Genomic DNA, 26829 nt, shown 5'->3' with positions numbered 1-26829 from the left:
GGTGGAATTCCACGTTTTATATGATGCAGAGCCTAGTGGAGCAGAAGAGGGCCATAAGTGCATTTGCTGATGATTGTGAACTCCCTGCAGCTCAGAAACTGACAGCAACTCAATGGGGCCTTCTAGAGAAGATGATCCCTTTACTGCAACCTTTTGAGCAGCTAACCAAGGACATCAGCTCTGCAGAGGCCACTGCTGCAGATGTAGTCCTTGCTGTGGTGTCCCTGACACGGCTGCTTACCAAGGAAGATGAATCTGACAAAGGTGTGAAAACAGCCAAACGTGCTCTACTGGAAGCTGTCAGTGATCGCTTTAATTGTGTGCAATCTGAACTTCTTTATGCCATTGCGACCATGGTTGATGCTCGTTACAAAGATCGTTTCTTTGACATGGATAAGAAAGGGGGAGCACGCAATATGCTTCTGAAAGTGGTGAATGAAATGACCCGTGGCAGCAATGGAGAGACTGCAGGTAGAAGTGCAGATGACCCAGGCCGGGAGGACCAGGACTGCCCACCGAAGAAGGCTCGAACTGGAAGCATGAGCCTGCGGGACATGTACCAAGAAATCCTTGCAGAAAATGAAGTTGCAGATCTAGCACCTACAAGCGAGACAGCGCAGGTGAGTAGTTGATTAACTTAATCATCAAACTAAATTTAATCTGCTGTGCTGAGTGAGTGACATTAAAAATATACATTACATGCAATGAATACAATAACCATTTGGCTGTCAGTGCTTCAAAGAAAAATAATAGAAATTCTATTAAAGAAAAGGAGGAATTCTATTATATATTTATTCCCCCTCTCTTTTTTTTATTCTTTCTTTAGGTGCATGCATATCTAGGAGAAGCCATCCTCCAGAAAGGATGCCCTTTGGAGTACTGGAGGCTCAACCAGGCCCTCTTCCCTGCCGTTGCTCGTGTTGCACGCAAGTACCTGACTGCACCCTGCACCAGTGTTGACAGTGAACGACTGTTCAGCACTGTTGCCCACGTCATTGATGAGAAGAGAAATCGCATACATTGCGACAATGCTGAGATGCTTGTATTCATACAGAAAAATCTACCTCTCACACATGAGGACGTGGGGAAAAAGAAATAGACCAGTTATATGGACGAGTCAACTTCAGTCTTTGTTTTTGTTGCACTTTAAAGGAGGGCTGTTTTAATTTTGTGAGCATTTCTGTGCCATTCTTGTTTATATTTGCACTATTTTGTTACTCTTAAAAGAGATTGAGCCCAGTTTGATATTATTTGACAAGTTATGGCCAGTTATTCATTCATTGACTGTTTACAACTAATGGACTGAAGATATGCCTCTTTTTTTATATTGTCTGTGGTGTTGTTGAGGTTTCTCTCTAACACTTAATAAATGGCACTTTTTTTCCATAATTTAAGTTGTTCTCTTATTTTTCTCGGTGTGTACATTTGGAAAGCCATGTTTCATTCACATATGCATCCAGTGGGGCATCACAATAAAATTAGGCATAATGTGTTAATTCCACAGGAGATATTTTATGTTGGTGTTACCTAACAGTTTGGATGTAAAAAGCCAGCGAATATTGGTATTGGTGATATAGGTATCGGTGATATCGGTATCGGAAATTAAGAGTTGGACAATATCAGGATATCGGTAGAAAAACCAACATCGAGCATCCCTAGTATATTAGATTTCCATCGCCTCTAACACAGTTTAACTTTGGCGTGCTGGATAGTTTTTTTTGCACCTTCAGCCTTTTATGTTGACAAAGGCGGTGTAACCCAGGTGTTGTTGCTCCTGATCTGTCTCTGCACTCAGTCCGAACTCTTTTTAACATACTGAGAGATTTCAATGTGTTTAAATCCCGTTCAATATGGCTGCGTCCACACGGACAGCATGAGTGTGGACCCGACCGGTGTTCGTGCTGCTGTTTTTGTTTGAGTCTGTCTGACATGCTTTAGCTAACATGCTAAAATGTTGTTTGTAATGTGAACCAGTCAGCCGGCGCTGCATTGGGGGGGGGGGGGGGGGTTTGGATTGTGTGAACTGTGTATCAACTAACATTTCAACTCTTGGTGCACTTTGTGTATAATTGTAAATAATTGTTTTCCACATGCTGCACTGTACAAAATACATTTCACTGAGCACTGCAATACTGTGTCGGTATTTATTGAGCACCCCATTTTTCCTCCGAGTCAGCCTAGAACCTTCTAAATACTAACTTTACACTATTACTTTATATACATTACTAAATTACAGCATTATACATGCTACACAGACTTCACTTTTAACTAATTTCTTGGATCTTATGGAAAATTTTGTTTTGAGTCAGCTGCTTATTTGCAATAGGTCATGCCAGTTACTGCGTGCCTAAACTAAGATATGGGTCACCATGTTGGAAACAGGGAAATGGCTCATTTATTTTAATGAACAAAAAAGGCAAAGAAAGTTTATCAAAACAACGAAGCAACACAAGGAGAGAAAATGAGGACTCAAACAATATAAATAAATCTAAACTCTGAAATACAACTAAACAAGACACAACCATGACACAGAGAGAGTGTGTGTGTGTGTGTGTGTGTGTGTGTGTGTGTGTGTGTGTGTTCCATGACAGAGTGATAACAGGCCATGGGAAACACAGAAAAAGGCGAGACAAGAGAGTGGCGATGAGGACAGCAAACAAAACCTTTTAGGTCGGTCTCGGGTTTGGTTGTTGGAAAGTGGCAAAGTTACAACATGTGAGTCATCGCCCCGCCAGGTGACAGAAGTGTGAGGAGAGAGGAGAAGCCGAGCTGAAGAGGTGAAAACAGGACGCTGTGTTACAGCCACACAAGATGACAGAGGACTGAAGAGGTGCAAAGGTGGCAAACAAACCGCTCGCACAGGAACGGACGCAGCTTCGCAGGAGGGACCTGAAATAAGTCAGTAAGAAGAAGAAATCCACCTGGACTGTTTATCAAAGTAAGAGCCTTCTCTCTGACATTATTATTAGTTGTTTATTTGGTCGGCATGGATACTGTTTGATTTGAGAGTGAGAGGTCAGAACATCGACTCTGTCAAATCTTTAAATACCTCGGGATTATCATTCATTCAAAACTTTTTTAGTATTGTATTGTTTGTTCTCTTGCTGTTAACTATAATAATACATTATATAATATAATAATACTTAATTAAATATATCTTCGGGTGTGGGTGAAGAAGAGCTCGGGGACAACCTCTGTGTTGTCTCTCGCAAATTTTTTTTAACGTCCGTTGCAAAGCACGACATAGAGCGCGAACCACCAGCGTAACCATGGCAACCGTGAAGGCACAGTGCTTCAAATCAAAAAAAGTCACTGTTGCAACGATATGCCAAGTACAACATGTAAAATATAAAAGTAATTTAGCATTAAGATAAAATAGTGTTTGTCATCTCAAGCCGAGAAACAAAAACATGTACGAAAATAAAATCTCATCGTTTCCGTCACACAACTGTGAAGACAGAAGTCCCTAACCCCAGTCTTCACTGGTCGGGTCGACTGACTGGTGAGTCTCCATGTTCACTATTACAGCTGGACAGCGACCTCCATTTCTTGCCCACGGTCGACTGTCCAGTTAAGATACGACAGCACCACTAAACCACAGCCACCCATTTTCATCCTGCCTTGACCTTATGGATTAAGACTTGTAACTCCTGTTTTATCTTCTTGGTGGAAACTCGAGGACTTTAATCATTTTATGAATCTTTCGGTTTTTGCAAGTTTTCAACAGTTGTCCTTGTTGTATCAGTTTTAAAATGATGGATGTCAGTCTCGCTGGCTGCAAACAAATCAATACAGGCATAGATATAGTCAATATTCAAAATTCAGTATCCTGACATCTTTCCCACACAGCGATTCAGAAATGATTAGGGGATTACATTTCTGCAAGGCAAGTCGGCCCCTATTTTGCCGACGTTGGTAAAGTGATAAAACGCCCAAAAAGTGCAGGAAACCTTTTTTGACAGCACGACAGAAGAGAGGAGAACAAAAGATATAAGATGACAAAGACGCAACATGCGGCGAGCAAAGAGGAGGAGACGGGAGCAAAGTTGAGAAGCGGCTGCTGTCTGTCTCACTTCCAGCAGATGACAGAGGACACAGCGTGAGCAGACAGGTTCACGACACCTGACGGGTGAACATCTGCTTCGTTTCAGTGGGGAGGAGGTGAATCATGCAGCCGTCTTCTTCCTCACCTGGCCTTCTCTGGTCTTCTAACGTCTCCTCTGCCTTCTGCATGCGAGGATAATCCCCTGTCGTCTTTTTGTTTTGTATCTCGCCTCTCTTTTTCCCTCATCCCTCCTCTGAGTCGAAGTCATTTGTTGTCTCCTCCCCGTCCACCTGCTCTCATGTTGTTCATTTTGTTTTGCACCGCTTCATCATCGAATCTGCGAACCACCGATGTGTGTGTGTGTGTGTGTGTGTGTGTGACCTCTGTGATTAAAGAAGGTGTCAGTCTTGTCACAGTATGTCACCACAGCCTGCTGTCACCTGTCTGCCTCTAATTGATGTTAGGCGTGTGTGTGTGTGTGTGTGTGTGACGCTGAGCTGATGTGGCAGATGCAATGGTCTGGACAGAGAACAAAACACTGATTCTATTAGTGAATGAATATATTAGTCTAAAAAGGCGGCCTTGAATAATTATACACCTCAATAAAAAGTGACGTTCATTTAAAAAAAACAAAAAAAAAACATTGCTTTGAGTAAACTGGAAAAAGTTTTTGAAATATCTTCAAGATAGAATAAAAAGAACGTGAAACGTGAAAAAGTATGAAGTGTGAATTAATTTGTTGAGGACGTATTCAAGGTGTGTCTGCAACATCACACTGATCTGAAGTGCTCAAAGACATGTAGTCCTGCCCTCAACCATACGTCTCATACTTCCACCCAATCTTTTTTTTTTTCTCCCTCTGTATCATCACTGTACCTCCCCCAGGCTATTTTTTCATCAAAAGCCAAACTATTCATGGTATTCCAATTGTGCATGAGCCATGTGCCTCCTTCATCTAAGTGATATCGCTCCATGAAAACCTGCTCGCTCTCAAATCACCAAATATATTTAGTCAAGCACTCTGTTGAGTAGAAGTCTGCTTCAACTCATGACACTCCACCTGCTACACTTCTCTGTGTAGATCAACATTTTGACTTAAAGGAGCAATGTGTCGCTCTGACACCTAGTGGGTTAACTGGGTACTGCAGTGCACATTCAAAACAATGAAGAGAGCGGTCTTCCCTCGCCGCCCCCCCCTCCTCCAAAAACGTTGATGTGGTAGAATCAGTCATAAACGTTGAGTTTGCCTGCCCGCTCTGATTCAAAGTGGAGCACTGAAAACATCCTACGGACACCACAGACTTGACGATTATTTGGACAAATGATGGGTGGGTCAATCTGACAGTCAGAGCACACCCCCCTGATATTACACCTTTTTTGGGGTTCATATATCTAATTCATGTGTCTACTAAAGTAAACAATCGCTAGTGTTTAAAAAAAAGTGTCAGTTTGATGCCCATTTTCAGCGAGGGGATAGGACCTCATGCGGCTAATGCTAGTGCTAACAGGAGGAGGTAGCAGAATCAGCGTTTTTCCACAGACTTTACATTGTGCACACAGATGTACCTAAACATGCACGAGACACCTGAAAACACACTACAGAGCAAATAAAAGCAGAAAAAGAAGAATCTGGCCTAAAATCATTTAGAGTGTGCAGCCAGCTTCACACTGATCATGTCATTGAATTGTTAATAATAAGAGATATGTATTTACAGTAGGTCCTTTTCATCACAGAACATCGTTGGCTGAGGCTCCCCCACGAGACGTTACCCGTCTCCCACAGGCCGACATGAATCCATCTGGAGGGAAACCTTTTCATCACTTCCGAGTCACATTGCAGACGTGACTGTTCAGCTCTATTTTTGTCTCATTTCATCATTTGATGCCTGTCATTACAGCTCTTAACCATGTTTTAATGTATTCCATCTCCTCTTGACAGCAGCTCTGACAATTCGCTGTCCTTTTTTTTTTCCCTCTCTGTAGTTGAGTCGAGTATTCAGATGGTCGGGCTGCTGTGTCGACCTTCATTAGCTCTCCATTTTGATCACAGTCTCTTTATACTTTTAACATGAACACTTATGTAACAGACTGTGTGTGTGTGTGTGTGTGTGTGTGTGTGTGTGTGTGTGTGTGTGTGAATACAGATTTTATGGACTTACCTCACTTCTAAAGCAAGTTTGGGATTTTTTTACTCACCAAAAATATTAATTTGTTGTTGTTTTTATCTATTCATGTATCTTGAATTTGACTGGTAACTAATTAACGGTATAATTTAATTAACACTTAATTTCCACTTTTCATTAAGATACATCACAACATAAAGCAAGCGAGAAAAATGTGTCTGAATAATCAGTTGTCACAGCATCAAAAACAAAGAGTGGGAGCTAATCGCAGAAAATGAAAAATGAACTTTATTTAACACAAAGGCAAAAACCCCTCGGACTCTCACAGTCCAAATTAACAAGTTCTAGAGGGGGACATATGAAAGACTATAGTCCAGGTAGACGTAAGAAGTGAGCACAACAAGGTGAGTCACCCTCTACCTTTTTTCTCTATTATAAACCTTTTCCCTGAAGCATGATCCACTGCAGCGTCCAATCAGTGAGTGATATATGAGAAGGGGGCGTGTCCGTCAGTAAAAAGTCTTCCAGGAAAGCTGGTCTCCCGTTTCCTCTATCATCGCTCCTCTGAGTTATTTACTCGCTCCTCTGTGCCGAAACAAGAGAGGTGAGATGTCGTTCAATATGGCGGCACGGGACGACTTCCAGTTCAAGCGAGCAGAGAGGAAACGAAAAATAAGAGAAGTACCCATATACATTTAGGGAACTGAGACGTACTGGGGTTATCGGACTGTCAGGCCAATCAAGATGAAGGGAAACCAGACAAAGGGAGGAAGTGAGACGAGACACAAAACACTGGGGAAAAGAACTACAAAATAAAACAGGAAACACTAAAGACACACAGAGAAGTCAAGAATGTAATGGTAACAATACACACAGAAAACATGAAGATAAAAAAAAAAGACGAAATAAAACACTAAAGACAAACATGTCAATAAAGAAAGGCAAAAGAGAAACAAGCAACCTCTGGGAAGAATGAGGCAAAAAAACAGGAAATAAATCTACATAACTGCAAGCTGAAATCCTGACATACCTGACCTGCTGCGTTTTCACTTCAACAAGGCTGCCTGCGAAGAGATGTAATGGATGTACTGGACTGAAAAACAAAAACAAATGAAACTACAGCTGGATAATAGTTTCAGGTAAATGTATTACACTGAGTGGTTCAATTGATCAACAGCCTACTTAAGTTGTTATTTATGGCTACTGTTGCATGCAGGAATCTGGTTTAATATTTATGTTTTTGTTGTTATTGATGTGAACCCTGAAAGTACACTCACAGGTCTCAAAGAATACCTCTCCTCTCATCCATCGCCCGTCCTTCCTCATCTCTTCACCTGTCTCATCGTTCATATGATCGTTGTGGCGTGGTCCTTGCTAGACAAACCTAAACTAATATTCTGAGCGAGGAGGTGACAGTTTTCAGACTGAGGCAGGTACTTCAACTGTGCTTAGAGGCACCTGTGTTAATGTGGGTCTTAGACTGGAGGAGCGGGGTCAAAGAACAGAGACAAACAGGGTGGAGTGAGACCCAACCTAAGTTCATGTATTATTTTCTCTTCTGTAGGAGCTGGTAGTTTGAGACTCAAACTGTCTTCACAGTGCACGTCTCTAGGGTCAGACTGAGGAGGCTTTTTACTTGTTTGTTTTTTTGTGTAATTTCAATCTTATAAACGGAGCTGCTCTCCAGGCTTTGTAGACCAGGGGGTTCTCCAACTTTTTTAGACCCTGGACCCCTTTCAGATGTGACGAGGACCCCCTCATTGTTGTAATCAATCAATCAATCAATCAATCTTTATTTATATAGCGTCAATTCATAACAGGCGTTATCTCAAGACACTTTACAAAAGCAGGTAAAGGACCTTACTGTTTGTCTGTTAACATTAACGAAAGAGCAGGTAACAAGACCATGCTCATTGTTATGTTTACAAAAAGCAGGTAAAGGACCTTACTTATGGCTATATTACAAGAGCCCAGCTTAATCCGTCATAGCGTGGCAAGAAAAAACGAGGGGGGGGTTGTTTGGGCAGGCCATCCTCACCAACAGTCCCAAGGAACCTAAGAGAGCTCAAAAGGAGAGGTTAGAATACAAAGATATAGACATATCTTATTACTATAAGGGGTCATGAGGACCCCCTCATTGTTGTAATGTTAATAAGCCTATATTAATACAATGTATTCATGTATGACGGAGTTTTTTGCAACGACAGAAATAGGCTACTTTTATACTTTCCACGTAGTGCCCAGGAAATGTCTCGATCAAATCAGAGTTGATCTATTGGCACAGAACTAAAGTGGGCGGGAGTATTGAATAAAATAGAAGATTTTATTGGTGCAAGAGGTCCCACTTTTTAGATCTGCCTTTTCAATGATACAGCACACTTATGTCACACAATTGTACCGTGGGCCCCCAAGCTATGGTTTGCGGACCCCTGGAGATCCTGGGACCCCACTTTGAGAATCACTGTTGCAGATGTTACTTAACCACACTTAGAAAGGATAAGCATTATTCACAATGAAGTGTTGTCGTTCAGGGGGTTAAAACTCTGACTAAACATCGATGTCAATAAAGGAGGAATTTTTTCATGAAAACTGCAAAATAAAAACAATAAGACGTTCATTGTCCCTGTTGTAGCTTAATGTTTGCATTTTACATTTACATGACATATAACTGTTAGTTGAAGCACCGTGTTCTCAAAATCATGATCAATACACTATTTAACGTCTCTTCGATCAAACACACATCGCCTGTCCGATGATTCGCAGTGGATGGTGGCAGATTGACTTCAGAGCACGCGCCATCTGAATGAGCCTGCTGCAGGTCTAACATGAGCCCCGACAGGAAGTTACATCATCACATAACAAATAAAAGCCGTGCCACGAAAATCAAAACGAGAAATAAATACCATAAAGGCAACACACATCAAAAGGTGCTTCGCTGACTTTTTATGGCTTAAAACTCGCCTCAGCTCCTCCGCACTTCCATCGATGAGTGACATCACTCAGGTTTGTGACTCACGTGTGACTAAAACATTGGCTCCTTTAATTGTTCACGTTCGAATGATGAGTGAAGGGTTCGTCTTCGGAGGAAAATGGATTTTATAAAACGTCTTAAACCTAACTTCAACACTCGTAAGATGACACATCAGCACCTTATCACATATTAATAAGAGAAGTCGTCAAAGATTGTCTTTGAAATATGTGGTCCCACTGTTGCTGCACACACACACACACACACACACGCCTCTGTGGATGTCTCCAGAGTGGGGGCACTGAAAGGCTAGTGTGAGTCTAAATGAACAGATAGCTGCTCTCCTGGGACTCCTCCTTCCTTGCTGTCCTTCCCTCTTCTCTTTGTTTTAATACACTTGTTGCTTCCAGATATTTTCTCACCCTGAAAATCAGGGAATCTAACTGGAGCTTATATGCAGTCATACGTCCCCATCTCACTCGTGATGTTTCCACTGATCCTCTCACAAAGTGCAGCGTGTTTCATCGCTTCTGATCGACCTTCTTAGTGTTACCCGAGTGTCTGGTTTGCAAGGTAGAGCAGGTGTTGCCACATTGCGTCGGAGACACAGTTTGCAGCCACAGTTCAGTGAAAATTTAGTCTTCATACAGTAAGCAGGCGTACTCAAAGCAAACGACAACGACCACCGCCGCAGCAGCAGCTCAAGCCAGTTAAAAACAGTCATGAAATGTTCTCCTGAACCGGTCCAGAGTGATCCAAACTTCCCGCAGTGGACGGAGTAGCTGTGTGTGTACGCTCTGCAGCTTTTGTGGCTGAAATGATTAATGAACTCTTCGCCCTTTTCCTACACGGTTGAGATGGGAGGGACCATCATCGCCAAAATACACCGTGACCAGGACAGGGAGCTGATGTTAGGGAGGGAGCTCCCCTTTTATTATCATGGTGCAAGAATGTCTATATCTCCCGACTACAGATGAGAGGTGATGAATCGGTGACAAGCCTTCGCCAACATCATCAAGACACTCCGGGGGGCAAACGTGAAGAACAGCCTCAAGCTGCACGTGGAACATAATGGCCCATTACTTTTGTTATTTACAGAAATGATATGAGGTTCTCCTAGTGAACACTCGCTTTATGACTGACCCAAACGGCCTGCATGTAAACGTCTCAAAATGTGTTTTATTCTTTTCCAGTCCTGCATCATCTGATCACATCCAAAGTGCCTGGGAGGCGGATCTTGGTTTAGAGCTCTCTGAGGCAGTGTGGAGGGAGGCTTTGGAGAGGATTACATCAAGGCTCAATCGATGCCAGGCTGCAACTGATTCAGTTCAAAGTTATACTCAGATTACATTTCTTCCAAGGAAAAGATTAACTAAAAGTTTGCTCATGTTTCTGAAATTTCTGACAGCATTTCAGTCACGTCCAAAGATCGTCCCTTTTTGGCACAACATTTTTGGCCGGTTCTGTAAAATGTATAAACTGAACACTTGATGCATTGATCGGCTTGTTTGGCTGTTCTCTTAAACTTCCAAACACTGTGCAGACTACCCGGTCTCGTCAGTCTGCGTACAAATAACACAACATTACATTTCCAAATTACGTGCCACGCATACGCTAAATTGTGCGTGCATATGATACAACGTTCAACACATCCCGACTGGTTAAAGTTAGGAAGGGAAGAGGTTAGAATAGTCGTCTTTGGCCCCTCCCAGACTCCTGTCCTCAGTGTAACCAGCAGACTGACTTGCAACACATCCCGACTGGTTAAGGAATGGATTCTGGGAGGTAACCCTTCGACTCCTGACGCTACCTCGCTGGTGACGTCATGACGTTGAAAGGTAAAGCGTGCGCTTCAGGGATTGGCGTATCATATGCACGCAAAATTGCTATTTGGTGTATTCATGGCACGTACTGTGATTTGGAAGTGTAATGTTGTGTTTTTTGTACGCAGACTGATAGACCAGGATGGTGCAGAAGCCTCTCATGTTTGGTATGTTAGAGGCAAAGAGTCATTCTAAGTGAATGGAAAGCCACCAACACCCCTGGTTTTTCTACATGTGTCAATGAACTAGTTGAAGTCATGGTTTTAATAGGTTAAACATGTTGGGCCAGGTCATTAGACAGGGCCTGATCCGACTCCCTGCATATCCAGGATATGTTGGCTCAAACACTGCTGCGACAGGAAGTCGGACTTTTTGTGTCTGTGTTTTTTTGAGGATCTTTTTTCTCTGTATTTTGTTTTGTCCGTATAATCAAAGTTAAATGTGATTACTAGCCGTGTCAGGCTCATTTCCCACACGTCATGCCTCACTCTCACTGTCAGCACTAAACAGGTTGAGGGGCTGCTGCTGCTTAAAGCAGCATGGCATCATTTCACACTCAGTTCTTGATATAACAAACTAGTCGTTTTGTTGTTTTGTGTTGCACATGTGGAATCTCGATCTTGCACTGCAAGCTAAATAAAACAACAAGTTTGTTTTAAGGAATTAAACTTCTTATTTTATTATAACGATGAGTATTATTATGATGTGACTTTCCGAATACAGGGAAAACAAAACTGAATCAGAAGAGCAAACCATTTTCTTTACTCAGACTGTGACTGACGTTCACTCACTTTATTACCCAATTATCCATCGAGCCACCTCTTCATTCCTGCAGCAGCCTGTGCCTCTCTCCGCTGACTTTCATTTCTTTCCTGTGATGCATAAACAACGAGTCTCTGAGACTGTTATACAGTCGCCTTTAGTGTGTGTGTGTGTGTGTGTGTCTTTAATTGGATTTCTTCCTCTCTTTTTAGATTGCTGTGTGTTTGATCTAAGCCCTCCACCCTTTTCCTCCTCTCTTATGTCACCTAGCATCTTTGGATCTGAGGAGCGGGGGGGGGGGGGGGGGGTAAAAGAAAAAGGGAGGAGTAAAGATATCAGGACAGTGGTTAGTCTATAAAGGACAGTCTCTGGGGTGCATCCCATTCCAAGGTGCACATAGAAGAAGCTGCTAATTGACTCAGCAGAGCAGGAGAAGTTAAAACAGCAGTGCTCTCCAGGTATTTACTGCTTATAAACACGTAAACATGGGCTGTAATGAGATACACACATTATATTTTTAGACCTCCTTAATACTTTATTTTACATACAACCACAGCTCTGCTCTCTTTTCAGGAATTAATACCATTAAAATAAAATTGTATGCATTAAAGTTTGCAAAGCATTTTGTCACTGAATATTCTCGTTGATCCAGAACTATTTGTCAGATCGAAGGCATGGCAGGGGGCTTGCTTGCTGCCTATGAGGGCATATTTTAGTAATTTTGTACTACTTTACATCGGTCTTCATTCGAGAATCACTTTTTGAAGATCTCTCAAAATCAAAAGCACATCGACTCGGCCTTGTCTCGGTCTCGACTGGCTGGACTCTGGATGTTAAATCAAGAGCACCACTGACACAATTTTTCATCTTCATCACTTTCATTAGGAGGAAAATGTCTCTTTCTAAAATAATGAATGACTTCAATGCTTTTATCATTTGATTTGAATCCCTCGGTTGCATCTGCATGCGTTCTCAGTGTTACGGTCTAAATGAGTGACACGCCTGCTGCACACAGGATGACATCGATTCATCAGAGCACTCCGGGCTCGGGTATTTCTTAGTCTCATTAAGTTTGGTCTTAAATACAACACAAGCTTATTGATATATCAACATTTTCTCCAGGTTATATACTGATAAAAAAAAGGGGATGATATGTGTGAGGACAAAGTAACAGAGTACTGTTAGAAAGCAGAGAAAATATTACAACATGCTGCATGAAACACGGACAAACAAACAAGCAAATGTTGCTTTGAAAAGAGAAAGATGCAAAGATTCGAAGTGCACGCAGAGGAGATTTTCATCATGCAGACGAACACCTGATCTTCATTTCAACATCTTGTTTTTTTTGTTTTTTTCTTATTGCTGTATGTTGCCTCATAATGATTGACAGTCTGACCGGCTCCACGTTAAAGCAGCAATTTTTCATCACTGGGAACAAGTGCAACTGTCCAGCTGTCTTTATGAGCACATGTTGTTTCCCTCCATGATGTAAGAGAAGACTTTGAGAAGCAGCGTTATATCAGTGCTTATTTAAGTGCTTCCTCACACGGCCAAGGGCAACACTAGTCACAATAGTTTTCTAGCTGCAAGCCGTCGGGGAAGTTTAGGGGCCATGCTCCAGTGTCTAAAGAGCAGAAACACAATTTGATCACGTTTAAAAACCCGCACAGCTTTGAGAATAAGTTCCAGGTTGACAGAGAGCTTTGTTAAGTCAGCTGCACAGCTACCTGTACTGTTGATGGACCTCAGCACAATGGGGGGGGGGGGGGGGGAGACAACAAGGACGTGTTAGAGAGGAGCTTGTTATCCCCACTGCTAGCGCTAGCTCCACTAACCCTGGCCTGCAGAGTCAGAACCCCCTGCTGTCTCATCCCTGGTGTCAAAATCCAGACCCGACTGCCTGTAGAGCTCCTTGTTGCTGAAATATTGTTCAGTTTATTTTATTTTGTTCAGCCTTCGTTTCCTGGCCTCACTCTCCCCCATCATTAATAAACAGTCCCACACAGCGCCCCTGCAGGTCTTCGGTTTTAAAGGCTGGATTTGCAGCCTCAACGTATTTGCCATTGTTTACTGAATTTGTTTGTGTTTTTTTTTGCAATGATCTGATCTTCATGTAGATCATTTGTATGTGTTTCCTTTGTTTTGGAAAGGTGTTTTTGCTTTTGAATATGCTGCACGCTTTGCACATGTGATGGAGGAGGGTAAAGAAAAAAGAAGTGCGTTACAAAAAGTACAAAAAGTCAGTTTGAGCACACACACAAACTGACACTGACATAAACTTTGTTTATGTGGGAGCGAGCTCTTATGACTGCTGGTTATAAATAAACTATATACATAATAAATCACAGAATCCCACTCGTGTGTTTGTGTGTGTGCATGTGTGTAACCCTGTCAGGATCGACACAGTAATAATCCCTCTCAGAGGGCCACAGTCACATTATTATGATTATTATTCAGCGGTCAGAATATGGAAATACAGCCGGTACCTCAGGGATAACGGGGGGGCAGGGCAGGTGAGGGGGAGATGGCCCACATGCAGTAGATATGTGTGTTCTGTCAATCAGTATGTGATGAAGAGGCAGACGTGGTTCAGTTTCCTCTTTAGGGGGTTTCTTTCTTGCTTGCTGTTTAAACGACAGATTCGTTAAATAATGTGAACAAACACACCTCAGGGTGACAACATGACTCGTCAGTGACGTTAAATGTGCACATTTAACCCGAGGCAGCACACGACCAAAATTCGTGTCACACGTCTCGTTTAAAGGTGGAGCGTGATGACACGTTTAACAGCTTTGTCAGATTGGAGCACATCTTTAATCACGCTTAAATTCTTATATTTACGACTGTGATATTTTATATAAGAGCAGCTGTAATGCAGAATCAACTCCCTCTGTGTATATTAATAAAGTGTCGACGACGCCGATTACGTGTTCATGCTTGTCTGCACACGTGGCAAAATCTGTTTTGTTACTGATTGTGTGTGTTCACGCTTCCCTCCCTCCAACGCCAACAAGTCTGAAAGAGCTCGCCTTTCCGTTTGACATGCGGTGAACTCACTGACTGTCCTTCGCTTAAGTATGAAAAATGAATGGGTCTCTGGCAGGATACTCAGTATACAGTATGTGTATGGGGGGGGAGGGATTGACTGAATGAGTGTGTGGACACGATAGACTGTTTGTCAGCATCACAAATGACTTTCCCTTAAATTAGGAATGATCCGTTGAGACAGACGGGAGAAAAAGGCAAAAGTTCAAAAAGGTAATTCTTCAATTAAAATATTCATTAAGACTAGCCTGTTTACTCACTCATCCTTGACAAATGACTTACTGCTCTCGGGCTGCGATGTGTTCTGAGACACACCAGTCCTGAGTCACCATGACTCAGAAGAATCTGCTCCTTTGACAAAGCAATCGGTCAAAAAAGAGATGCACCCAAATCTGCACGTCTCATATGCATCTGAAGTGTTTGTGTCAGAAAGTAAAGTGCCCCGAAGAGCGTAAATAAATGTGTTCAAACGCTTGTCAGAGCTCATCTATCGTCTGTGTTTTACGAGGTACTCTGTTACTGTCATTTTGTCGGGGGGAAATCACTTTGTTTGCTCCTGAGCGCTCCCTACACAGATTACGCTCTATCTTTATCTCTGTTTGCCTTTCATGAGTTGGAGTCCTTGAAAATGAGTTTCCAGGCAGCCTATTTGCTGTGAACACAATGCTGACAAAAAAAATACTTGTGTTTGACTACAAACTTGATAAGACTGGAACAAATCTGAAAATGTAAAAATGCGCCCTTGACACGCAGAAGAGGGATCTGGTGTGAAATCAAAGCCAAACAATATGTGTTCCACGAAACTAAACGGGTCTTTCTCCAAGACAATATTGACTGAGGATTATGACTATAATCAACGCGTTCGACTTTGTAAGACTTAGTAGCGTTAATCTGTTTGTGAAAGCTCAGTGGCCTCGTGTCTGGTGGTGGTTTCCTGTGTTTGTGTGGGAGTGAGACCTCTGTCCGTGTGGATCTTGTTGTGGAGCTGCTCGGCTGGCAGGTCGAGCAGCTCAGCATGAAGAAGGGCGCCTGCGGGATCGGTTCGTTGTTCGGCATCCCAGGCTTCCATATGAAGAGCGGCGTCTGAAAAGTCAGAAGCAGTTATTTATTGTGTCCTTTTCCTCCAAACTCCAGTATTATTTCTGAAATGGTTTTTTTTCTGGTGTTTGTAACTTGTTTTTGGTGTAAATCATAAATTTGTGCCCAGGTTTGTCCTGTTTTTAGTTCAGTTTGGTTAAATTATTGTCTTTTGGTTTGATCTGTAAGTTGATTTAGTTCTGTTTCTTATTTGGGCTTTTGTTTACCTGATGTTGATATTTAATTTCCATGGATTGTAATAAATCACTGTTGTTAAATTGAGAAATGCATTCATTCCTTTGGTCTGGGGTGGAGGAGGAAAATTTTTTAGCAAGCTCCTAGATTGGTACAAAACAAAGTCTCACCCATTTGAAGGCTGTAACTGCATGGAGCTCAATATGGCCGCATCCAACAGCATTCACTCCATGAGCACTAGCAAGCAGCTCGTTCATTATTGCAGTGCAAAAAGAAGAGAACCTGAAGAGTAGTTATATGGTTATGATTAAAAGAGGTGGCTGCTGGTTGGACGGTGTCACGGCCAGCTCAGGAGTCGCAACGAATGAAGGAGAGAAGGAGCCGGACCATCACACAATATTATTATCCACACACTGTTTCAATCAAAACAAAATGGCGCAGAGCATATACGACAGCTTCTTCTCTCAATCTCTTCCTCCAAGTCTCCCCCGACGAGGAAGTGTGAGGAGGTGTTCTCAATCCTTCGTCAGCCACACCCGCTGCAACAGAAAAACACAAAACAGTAGCCAAAGAATCATTCGGGTCCTCACAACGCGTTCCCAACCGACTCTCGAGTCGCCCCTGCTGACTGACACAGGATTTAAATGTAACTTCTCAAAACAAATGTGGGGGAGTTTGTTGTTGTATTTCCAGGATAAACAACTGTAAATTCAAACAAACTGAACTCCCTAACAGCATCTAACAACTGGGTGCTGAATCCTGAATATAATCCTGTGAGGCACTTCTACTTTGCCGAACACACCCACTGCTGGGACTAATCATACATGTCCATAACAGGTACCGGTGATTCCCAGAGGGGGAAACTCTCAGTCATGGAGATAATATTAAAAAAGCAGCTTCAGAAAAAGTTAAAAAGTTCTTTAGGGAGGTTTTTTTTCCCCCAGGAACAGACGGAAACTTCCACAGAGCTGTTAGTCTGCAGAACTCGTCCATCTTGAAAGTGGAGCACACAAAAGGTAAATTTCCCATTAAAATATTAATTAAGTTTAACCCATCTACTCAGTCTTCTGTGACAAATTGCTTGGTTAGCACTGGACTTGCTTCAAATGATTCTCCTGCGGTTTCCTGAGTCATCAAGTGGTACAATATGCAAAGCAGACAGAGATGAAGTCCTGCTGCTCCTTCTTTCATTTTCTTTCTGCGTCACGATTTAGCATCCTTTAGCACATTTTCATCTATGAGGAATTACTGATGTCTTCTCTTCATTATCACCGTGTTTATATCTCTGAGAGACGGGAGGAAGCAAATGAACGACTGCAGGAGAGTGCGATCCCATCACGTCATCATCAATGCAACGGATCGCTGTCATCATGTTGATTCATCAACAGTTTAATAGTGGTGTCAAAGTGTTCACATTGCATTATGAAGAAAGCAGGGAGTGTAAACACACAGTGGACACACACACACACACACACAGAGCACTCTCCCTGCCGCTCTCTACAGAGTCTGTCCCTCAGTGCAAAGCACTTCAGCGCTGTTCGATGACACACCAGTCAGTGCTCCTGTTTCCTAAGCAAGCGCCGCTTTCCATCTCAGGAGAGCGCCGGCAGCAGCGCCACCATCTCTGCTCCTCAGCTCAGCACACGCCAAGCCGGAATATTAGAGATCGACCCGGACAGAAAGTCAGACAAGGAGACCCACAGGGCATCCGATCAATTCTGAAAGTAAATGTACACACTCCTGTTTGTATTTTCCATCACTTGATGCTTAGTGATTTGCAGAATCAACACAAACTAAAGGAACAATAAATCATTGTGTGCATGTGTGTGTGTGTGTGCATGTGTGTGTGTGTGTGTGTGTGTGTACAGCGGTGATGCCTGCCAGAAACAGACCCGGTGGGTCGGGGCGCAGGCAGTCAGTCGCAGCTAAACTGTTGCACCGAACACACTGCAGGGAAATTCATATTGAAGGGGGGAGACATGACAGGGATGTAACTATCAGTCTGATTAGGCCTCGGGTCATTCAGGTCCTGGATCAACGCTGCTCCTCTTCTGAAAAAGTGTTTTTCTTTGTTTGAACCGAGCAGGGTTTGGTGAAGTTGTCATCCTCGATAATTTAATCAGGGGTCTTTTCCCACCTGTGATTAAAGGTGTTGAATGCACAAAGCGTGCACAGAATAGTTCATGCAGGCTCATATACTACACAGAGAGGAGGACTCAGTGCCTTTGTGTTGTCTCGATGAACACATCGATGAATTAGAAAACGAGGACAGTGGAGAATGAAAGCAGAGAGAGGCAGTACATGAGCGGCTGAGTGGACAGAACTTCATTTTGATGGTGCCTATTTTTTCACTCCCTGAAGTGTTGTGATGATCTGTATGTTGATTTCATTGTGTGTTGGTTGGTGTGTGTGTGTGTGTGTGTGTGTGTCATGTACTTGTGTTCCTTTGATGTTGCCAAAGTAGCTGCAGATTAATTTACAACCTGCCGTCGATGAATTCATTTTAAAAACAGCCTACGAGGGAAAACATGCAGGAGTGAAGTGAGCTTGTCGCTCTTCTAGTCCTCTGACTACTCCGAGTGTTTTCTCACAGCAGGTCGCACACACACACACGGCTGAGGTCGCTGCATAAAGTGACCATCATCTCATTCATACGCCACTGATGAAGCAGCAGGAGCAATTCAAGACCGGCGACAGCAGCAGGTATTAAAACTCCAGGCTCTGTATCTGCTCTTGAAAGTGTGTGTGTGTGTGATGATGAAATCCCCTAAGTGTCATAAACCCACCGCACAGCCCAAGTGTCGTTGGTGTGTTGCTCCTAACACAGTTGTTTTGGGGTTTTTTCCAGCCAAAGGTCCACTCTGGGTAACTAGCAGAAAGACATGCACCATGGGGATGTTGGTCTGAAGATGAGGCGTGGCTCGGTGGCACGTTCCTGCCTTCAGGGTGCAGAAGCAGAGAATGAGTGGATATAATCATCAACACGTTTCATGAAGGGCCTGCTGTTCTGCGGAGGATAACACAGGAAGAAGTCATGTGAGCCGGACAGACTACCAAAGAAAAAAAAAAGCTTATTGTTTCAGTTCAAACAAAGTCCATCAAAAACCAGCAGAGACAACCGAAAAAGGAGGAAACCAAGAGCAAGGAGGAACCTGCAACAGTAGATTTTATAATAAATCTTATAGATTCAGACACCGACAATAGGCTCACAGATAGTATTACAGATTGTTCAGCGTTTGTTAAAGGTCACTATTATTCTCCTTTTCAACAAGTTGAAATAAATATCTGTAGCTTTAAATGTAAATGAGCCCCCCCCCTCATTGGAAGGGCTCAGGAGGCTCTGGAGAAGGCAGACTGAGAGGAGACTGAGGTTACTTCCCTTTGTGATGTCATAAAGGGAGAACGGCCTGTTTGAGCACACATTTTCTGATAAGTGGAGCAGAAGACAGGGTGGATGGATCTTTTTAAATAATTGTAATATCATTTAAATGCCAAGGCAAAAACAGAATCCATCTAAAGTGGCTGAGACCGGGGTTGAGACTCGGGCTGAAAAACTGGCTCGTGGAGCTGCAGAGGCTCTGGGGTGCTGGCTCGTGTCCCGTCGGCCTGGAGATTTACGGAACTGTAAATACCAGCCTGCAGCATCATTGGCTCTTAAAAAGAATGAGAACGGGAACTGTGATTGGTTTGATTCATGTAACATCCAGAATATACCTCTAATCAAACGACTTAACCCGTGTGCACTCTGCTAGGAAACGTACACGCTACATTTACGAAATGTAGACAAACGCCACAAACCAATTTTTCTTTTTCAGCACTTGATGGCTGATAAACAGGGCCTTAAGTGTGATGATGTCTTTGGTTGGTGTGAAAGTGTGTGTGTGTGTGTGTGTGTGTGTGTGTTGAGCATAGAGGAAGTGAAGCACTAATTAGGGAGGATGGATGAGAACAACAAAAAGAGGGAAAGTTTTTTTGAACTAAAATAAAAAGCTACAGCTACTTTGAAAGGAGGAAAAACATTTTGTGACAAGTGAAACGTTTTTCTGATTCCCTGAAGCGCTGTCATGATTAAAAAGTAGATTTCTGCAGTTGTGTTATTCATTTAGAGCAATCCAAGTCATAAGCAAGATGTATTATAAGTCATATATAAGTATGAAAAACAGATGTATGAGCGTGATCTGACATGATTTGTTCTTAATTATTGTTTCTGAAAAGATTCAGACGGAGAGACAGCGAGCTGGAGAGACTTTGAAAATGAGGCCTCACTTGTTCTGTAAAAACTGTGCTCGTCATACTGTATACTTTTATATGTGAGGGTAATGAAGAAGAATGTCATGAATGGAAAAGAGAGAACTGGAGCCAATTGCATAAAAAATAATGTATTTTAAACCAAAGGGCAAAACATAAACGTACAACCTAATCAAACACTGCATGTAAACGGGTAAATCAGAAGAGACTGATCCAATCAGCCTCATTCAGAAAGAAATATGCTTGATCCGATCGTATCCGTTTGTGTCACGATCGGTGGTGGAAAACAGGGAAGGAGGACCCAAGTGCAGATAAATAAACATTTATTAAACAAAAGACGAAACAAAAACTTACTTAATTAATAAACCCAAAACGTTGAGCAAAAACAAAGAAAATCCAAAAACCACGAGGAGAAACACAGGGAGCAGGGAGATGAAACAGGCCGCTACAAAAGACAATGAGCCGACAGAGGACTGAGGAAAAACACAGACTAAATAGACAAGGGGTAATCAGACACAGGTGAGACTAACGAGACAGGTGAGGACAATCAGGGTAATCACAAAGGCGGGAAACCCAAGGAACAAAGAACACAAGACCAGAACAACTGAGGACAAGTACAAAGTAAAACCAGACACCGAAAAGACTAACGTAAACACCAGACTATGAAGTATTAAAACACACAAGGGAACAAAGCGACCACACCAAGTCACATACAAGTAACGCAGGAAACAACACAGAACACTAAAACCAAAAACAAGACAAAACACAGAACCAAACCAAATCATGACAGTCTGACTGGGGTCAAACGCTCCTAAAGTGATAGATAGAGACTTTATTGAGTGATAAAGTGAAGTGAGGTGTTTCCATCAGAGCTGAATGTTCACAGTCTGATCAGAGCACAGAACTTAATAATAAAAATGGAAGTACTGTCACAATTAAGAAGGCCAGGGAGATGGCATGGTAAAAAAAAAAAAAAATTGTGGACGGGTTAAATTCATAAATTATTCAACTGTCACACTTGTTTCATGATGTGTAGTTCCCTGTATTCTGTGTAAAGTAACCAATTTGAATTTCCTCTGGGAGAAATGTGCTGCACGAATAATGCTGAAGCATAAATGAACTTTTAGACAAGTGGACTGTGTGAGATAAATCAGCACACAAGTCAAGATTATATAGGCCAACTATTAACCGCCATAAGAACAGCGCATTCAGGTTGTTCGTCGTCCCTCCAGAGAGGTGTGTACCGACTGACCTCATTACCTTTGACCTACTTATTCATCCTTCTCACTTCAATCCTAACAGAAGCAATATCGACAGCCAAAAAGAACGTGGCAACAAGTCAAAGTGAAATACAAAAATATCTACCACAGTGGTAAGTATCATAATAATGAAATGTCAATTTTATGATCACACTGTTTCTCTAACATGTATAAATGACACAAAGAAAAAGATATAGAAGAAAATAAATATGTGACTGCTTGGTGGCACATTCTCTTTGTCACAGGTACAACTATAAACATAAGAAAGAAGCTCGCTATCGACTACAGGAGGCTTCAAATAAATAAAACAAAATTAGGGATTGAGATTTGAGATGATCGAAATAAGCGGCCAATCCTGCTTCATGGAATTACCCCCTGTAGAGTCTAGAGAAGACTCAGACCTGGACCCCTGAGACATACACTAGTATTTAAGATAATGAAATAAAAAAATAATAATAAAGCTACTTTATAATGTACATGTAAAAGTGGGAGTGGTCAATTTTCCACCAAGGAGTGTATTTTTTGCATAGCAAATGCTTGCAATTCAGAATCCTAAAGAACCCCTGGTTTGAGCCCTCACAAGCTAACATAGACAGAGGTTAGCGCTAATGTTCAACAGCTTTCATTGATTTCTCTACAGGAGTTGAATATGAATCTTTTAATATGTGTTAGAAGACACCTTTATGAACAAGAAATGCATTCCCAGATTGGTCAAATATCTGATAAAATCCCCTGACCTCACTGTACCAGCTCAGCATGCATATAAACGCATTCTTTGGGCTCAAAACTGAACTGGAACATGAACATGAACTTCACAGCAGGAATTTCTGGCAATAATTTATCTTTAGACTTTATAGTATTTACATTTATAAATTTTTTTTAGTCGTAGTAAAGTTTCTCCAGCAATAGGAACAAAAAAAATCACAACATTATCATTCTAATGTGTTTTCTTTGAAACAGGGGAACTATGATTTAATCACTACTTATCTAAGTTTGAACCTAAAATAAGACATTATGAACTAAAGATGATTATTTATTCATGTATAGTCGTATAATAAACCCTTTGCCCCAGGCTGTTGTTAAAGATCAATATTCACAAAGATGTTTTGTTACATTTTCTTTTAATGAGGATCTGTTCCTGTATGTAAGACAGCGGCGTCAGTGGTGCTTTAAAATCCCCTATTAGGGATTTATAGTCTCAATTTCTCTGTTTGTTAATTGTGATAAACAGTAAACAGCAGGGAAGGGGGAAATGGGAGAGTGCTGATTACTAACAATGAATTAATGTCATTTAAAGCTGGAATGTCTGCCTCTATTTTCTGCTCGATACTTGGAGATGTCTGTGTTTTATTAATTGAATTTAGCTGTGCAGTCGGTTTATTGGGTCATTAATTATAACAAGCTACAAACCTCTTCTTTTTGTATTTTTGTGCAGCGGAAAGATCGTCTCACAAACGTGTTCATAAACAAAGTACAGGACATGTTTACGTGCAGCATTGTCACTTAGTTTTCATGACTTTTCTTTTTTAATACTAAGTCTTTGTGTGCCACTCAGTAATTATGTCATTAATTATTTGCTTATTGTTTGCTTTCACAGGTGACTAAAGCTCTGAAAATATGCACTCCTGAAAATATCAAGATCAGAAGTAGTGGATGAAGCGACAGAAGGTTATAACGAGACTATTTGCCTTTACATTAATGTTTGTGTGCATATATTTTTATATTTAATTACATTCACTGAGATCGTAATGATGGCGTGCTGACTCCCACACACACACACACACACACACACACACACACACACACACACACACACACACACACACACACACACACACACACACACACACACACACACACACACACACACACACACACACACACACACACACACACACACACACACACACACACACACGTCACTCCTCCTCCCATTGGCCCATAATATCCTGCTGCGTTCTCACAACCTACAAACTGCCCATTGGATATTGTGCCTGCCAAAGTTCTGAAAATGGTTTTTGATACTGTGGGGCCCTGTATTCTGAGTTTTGGGTCTTAATTTAGGAACAGTCCCAGCTGCGTTTAAGCATGCTGTGGTCAGGCCCCTTCTTAAAAACCTAACCTTAACCCCACAGCGTTGTCTTTCTAAGGTTTTAGAAAAAGTAGATTTTATATAGTTGCAGTCCTTTCTGGAAAACAACTCTGTATTTGAGAAATTTCAATCTGGGTTTAGGTCTCGTCACAGCACTGAGTCCGCATTGCTTAAGGTCCACCATGACATAGCGATGTCTGTGGATGCCAAGTGCCCTGTTGTCTTATTGCTGCTCGACCTCACAGCAGCCTTTGATATGGTGGACCATTCAGTCCTCCTGTCACGGCTTAGTAATTATGTTGCCATCCTCGGCACTGCGCTGAAGTGGTTTGCATCTTACCTATCGAGTAGAACCTTTTCTGTCATGGTTGGTCACCTGGCCTCTTCCAGTGCTCCTCTCTCCTATGGAGTTCCACAAGGTCCCATTCTTGGCCCTATCCTTTTTTCTTTGTACTTGTTACCACTTGGGTCAATTATAGCCAGACATAACCTCTCTTTTCATTGCTATGCAGATGACCTACAAATCTACCTGCCAGTGAAGCCTAATGGTAACAGTGTATCAGGTACCTTGTTTGAGTGTATTGATGATATTAAGCGGTGGTTGACCCACAATTTCCTCCATCTTAACAATGACAAAACTGAATGTATTGTGTTTGGGGATACAGGGACGGCTAGCTTGGGCGCTTTGTCTACAAACCTCAGTCCAACTGTGAGGAATCTAGGAGTGACCTTTGACAGTCATCTGAGGTTTGACAAACTAACTAACAATGTCGTAAGGACTAGTTTTTCATCAGTTGCACCTCTTAGCCAAAGTTAAAATGTTTTTAGCCCATCATTGTAACGGGTATGGAGTGAACCCAATTGCAGCACAAATGAACCAGTGTTTTCGTTTTTAAACAGTCTTTATTTAGCAGGTTCACATATGTAGACAACAGACCAGAAGAAGTGAGCAGGAGAGGCGAAGCTGATCTGTTGAGTCTTTCTGGTTGAGCAGGAACAGCCCAAGGTTTACCGGGGCTGAGACAAGAGACGATGGTCGGAGGCAGGTCGGGTAGATAACAGGTAGGCAATCTGGAAATAAGTGCTGGAGAGTCAGGCATGGGAGCTAAGGCAATCTGGCAAAGAGTGAGTGAAGTGAAGCTGCATATATACTGACTTGATTGGAGATGACGAGCAGGTGAGAGCAGTTAGACTGTTGAGGTGTGTGGCTGAGCAGCAGAGCAGACTGACAATCATGACCTTGAGAAAGCCATCTATGCTCTAATCAGCTCAAGATTAGACTACTGCAATGCACTGTATGTAGGTGTCTCCCAGTCTGTTGGTACAGAACGCTGCTGCCCGTCTTTTAACCAACACTAATAGGCGAGAGCACATCACTCCTGTTCTTAAGTCCCTCCACTGGCTCTTATAGAATTGATTTTAAACTTTTAATGTTTGTTTTTAAAGCTCTTAATGGCCTCGCCCCATCCTTTTTAATCAGAGCTTTTAACTGTTTGTGATCCTGGTAGATCGTTAAGGACAACTGACCAACTCCTGCTGGAGGAACCCAGGTAAAAATATAAGCACTGGAGTAACCAAGCTTTCTCTGTTTCTGCTCACAGGCTCTGGAATCGGCTTCCAGCTGAGATGCGCCTAATTTCTGAGCAAAGCCTTTTTAAATCCAGGCTGAAAACCTATTTATTTCGTATGGCTTTTAATAGCCAGTAGCATGGTGACACTTAGTTCTTTTACCTTGTTTTACTTTGCTGTATTTTATTACTTTTATTGAATTTTTTTTATTGGATTTTATTTTATTTTTTTTATTTTTTTTATTTGACTTGTTATAAAGCACTTTGGTTCGCCGAAAGGATTGTTGTTAAGGGCTGTATAAATAAAGTACATTTACATTTACACATCCGCTCACTCACATTTGCTGCAGGGGAAAAAATACTGGCAGGAGAAACTCTGGGTGGAGTTTTCTGGAGAGATTGTTGATGCATGCATATTTCTGAATCCTCAGAGCTGCAGGCTGAAGGGCCATTGCTCGCTGACCAAAGTGTTAAACTGATGACATTTAAGGCTGGCAGGTTGTGTTTACATCATGGTTGGAGGAGGTTTGAGCCATGTGCTGCCTTTCCTTATGTTGCCTGGGGGAGGTCCATAGGCCTGGTATCATTAAAATCAAAAGGAACTCAGATGATTGCCTGAGTGATTGCTCAGGCGATTATTGATTTGACTCAAGTCAACAGTGCTGGACCTCTCGGGTTGCTAAAATGTCTTTTTCAGTTTACATCGAGGCTACAGGTGTTGTTGTTGTGCATAAAAGACAATCTGCTAAACTACATTTATAATACTGTGGCACAATGAATCTTAATTATTTTCTGTCATGCCCCCCTCGAGCAGACAGACAGATTTCAGGAAGGAGGCGAGTGTGCGGGAGTCTCAAATGTTTTTTTTTTTTTGGAGGGAGTATCAGAGGGTGGGAGCAGCAACGGGTTCTCATGTAACAAGTTCTCTCTGGATTTAGCTTTGACACTGTGAGACACTTAAAATTATCAGCCTGCTCAATATCAGAGCGTGCATCTATTAGCTGCATACACAGTGAGAGTGAACGGAGAAAAGTCGAACCCTCTGGTTCCCACCTTAAGTCCCTACAGACTGAGCTCAGGCTGCCCTCCCGTAAGACGCTGCTTTAAATGTAAACCATCTGGAGATGTTCAGTTAACAGGTGAGCATTGATTCTCGAGATCTTCAGACAAAAGGAGGTTAATTGACATTACTCTAAGGAACCTCTGAACACTCGTCCAGGTGTGTTAAAACAGGAAGCAGAAACGGCACAGTACTGAAGTTATCCCTAAATCACAATGACTCTCCAGTGATTTGGAGATTTTTTATCACTTCAGTATTAGCTTTCTCCTTCGGATTGTTCTTGTAGTTCTGAAGGAGTCTCCATACAGCCACACGACTGACATCTCTGGCATTTCTTTTAATCATATTGCTGGCATGATAAGTTATAAATAAGTAAGAGGAAAGATAAAGGAGAAAAAGGTTGAAAGGTTATATACCTCTATTCTTATGTCGAGATGAAGAACTCCAGGCACACACAGTGAACGCCTCTCATCCTCCCTCTTTTGCCCCCCCTTCCACACGCGTCTCTTTTCATCCAGAGTCACTGGGTGCTGAACCACCTGATGCTTTCATGTGATGTGAGAG

This window comes from Symphodus melops (genome assembly GCF_947650265.1).
Source record: "Symphodus melops genome assembly, chromosome: 9".
Taxonomy (NCBI): domain Eukaryota; kingdom Metazoa; phylum Chordata; class Actinopteri; order Labriformes; family Labridae; genus Symphodus; species Symphodus melops.
The sequence above is the reverse complement of the archived record's forward strand: the minus strand, read 5'-3'. Positions refer to the sequence as shown.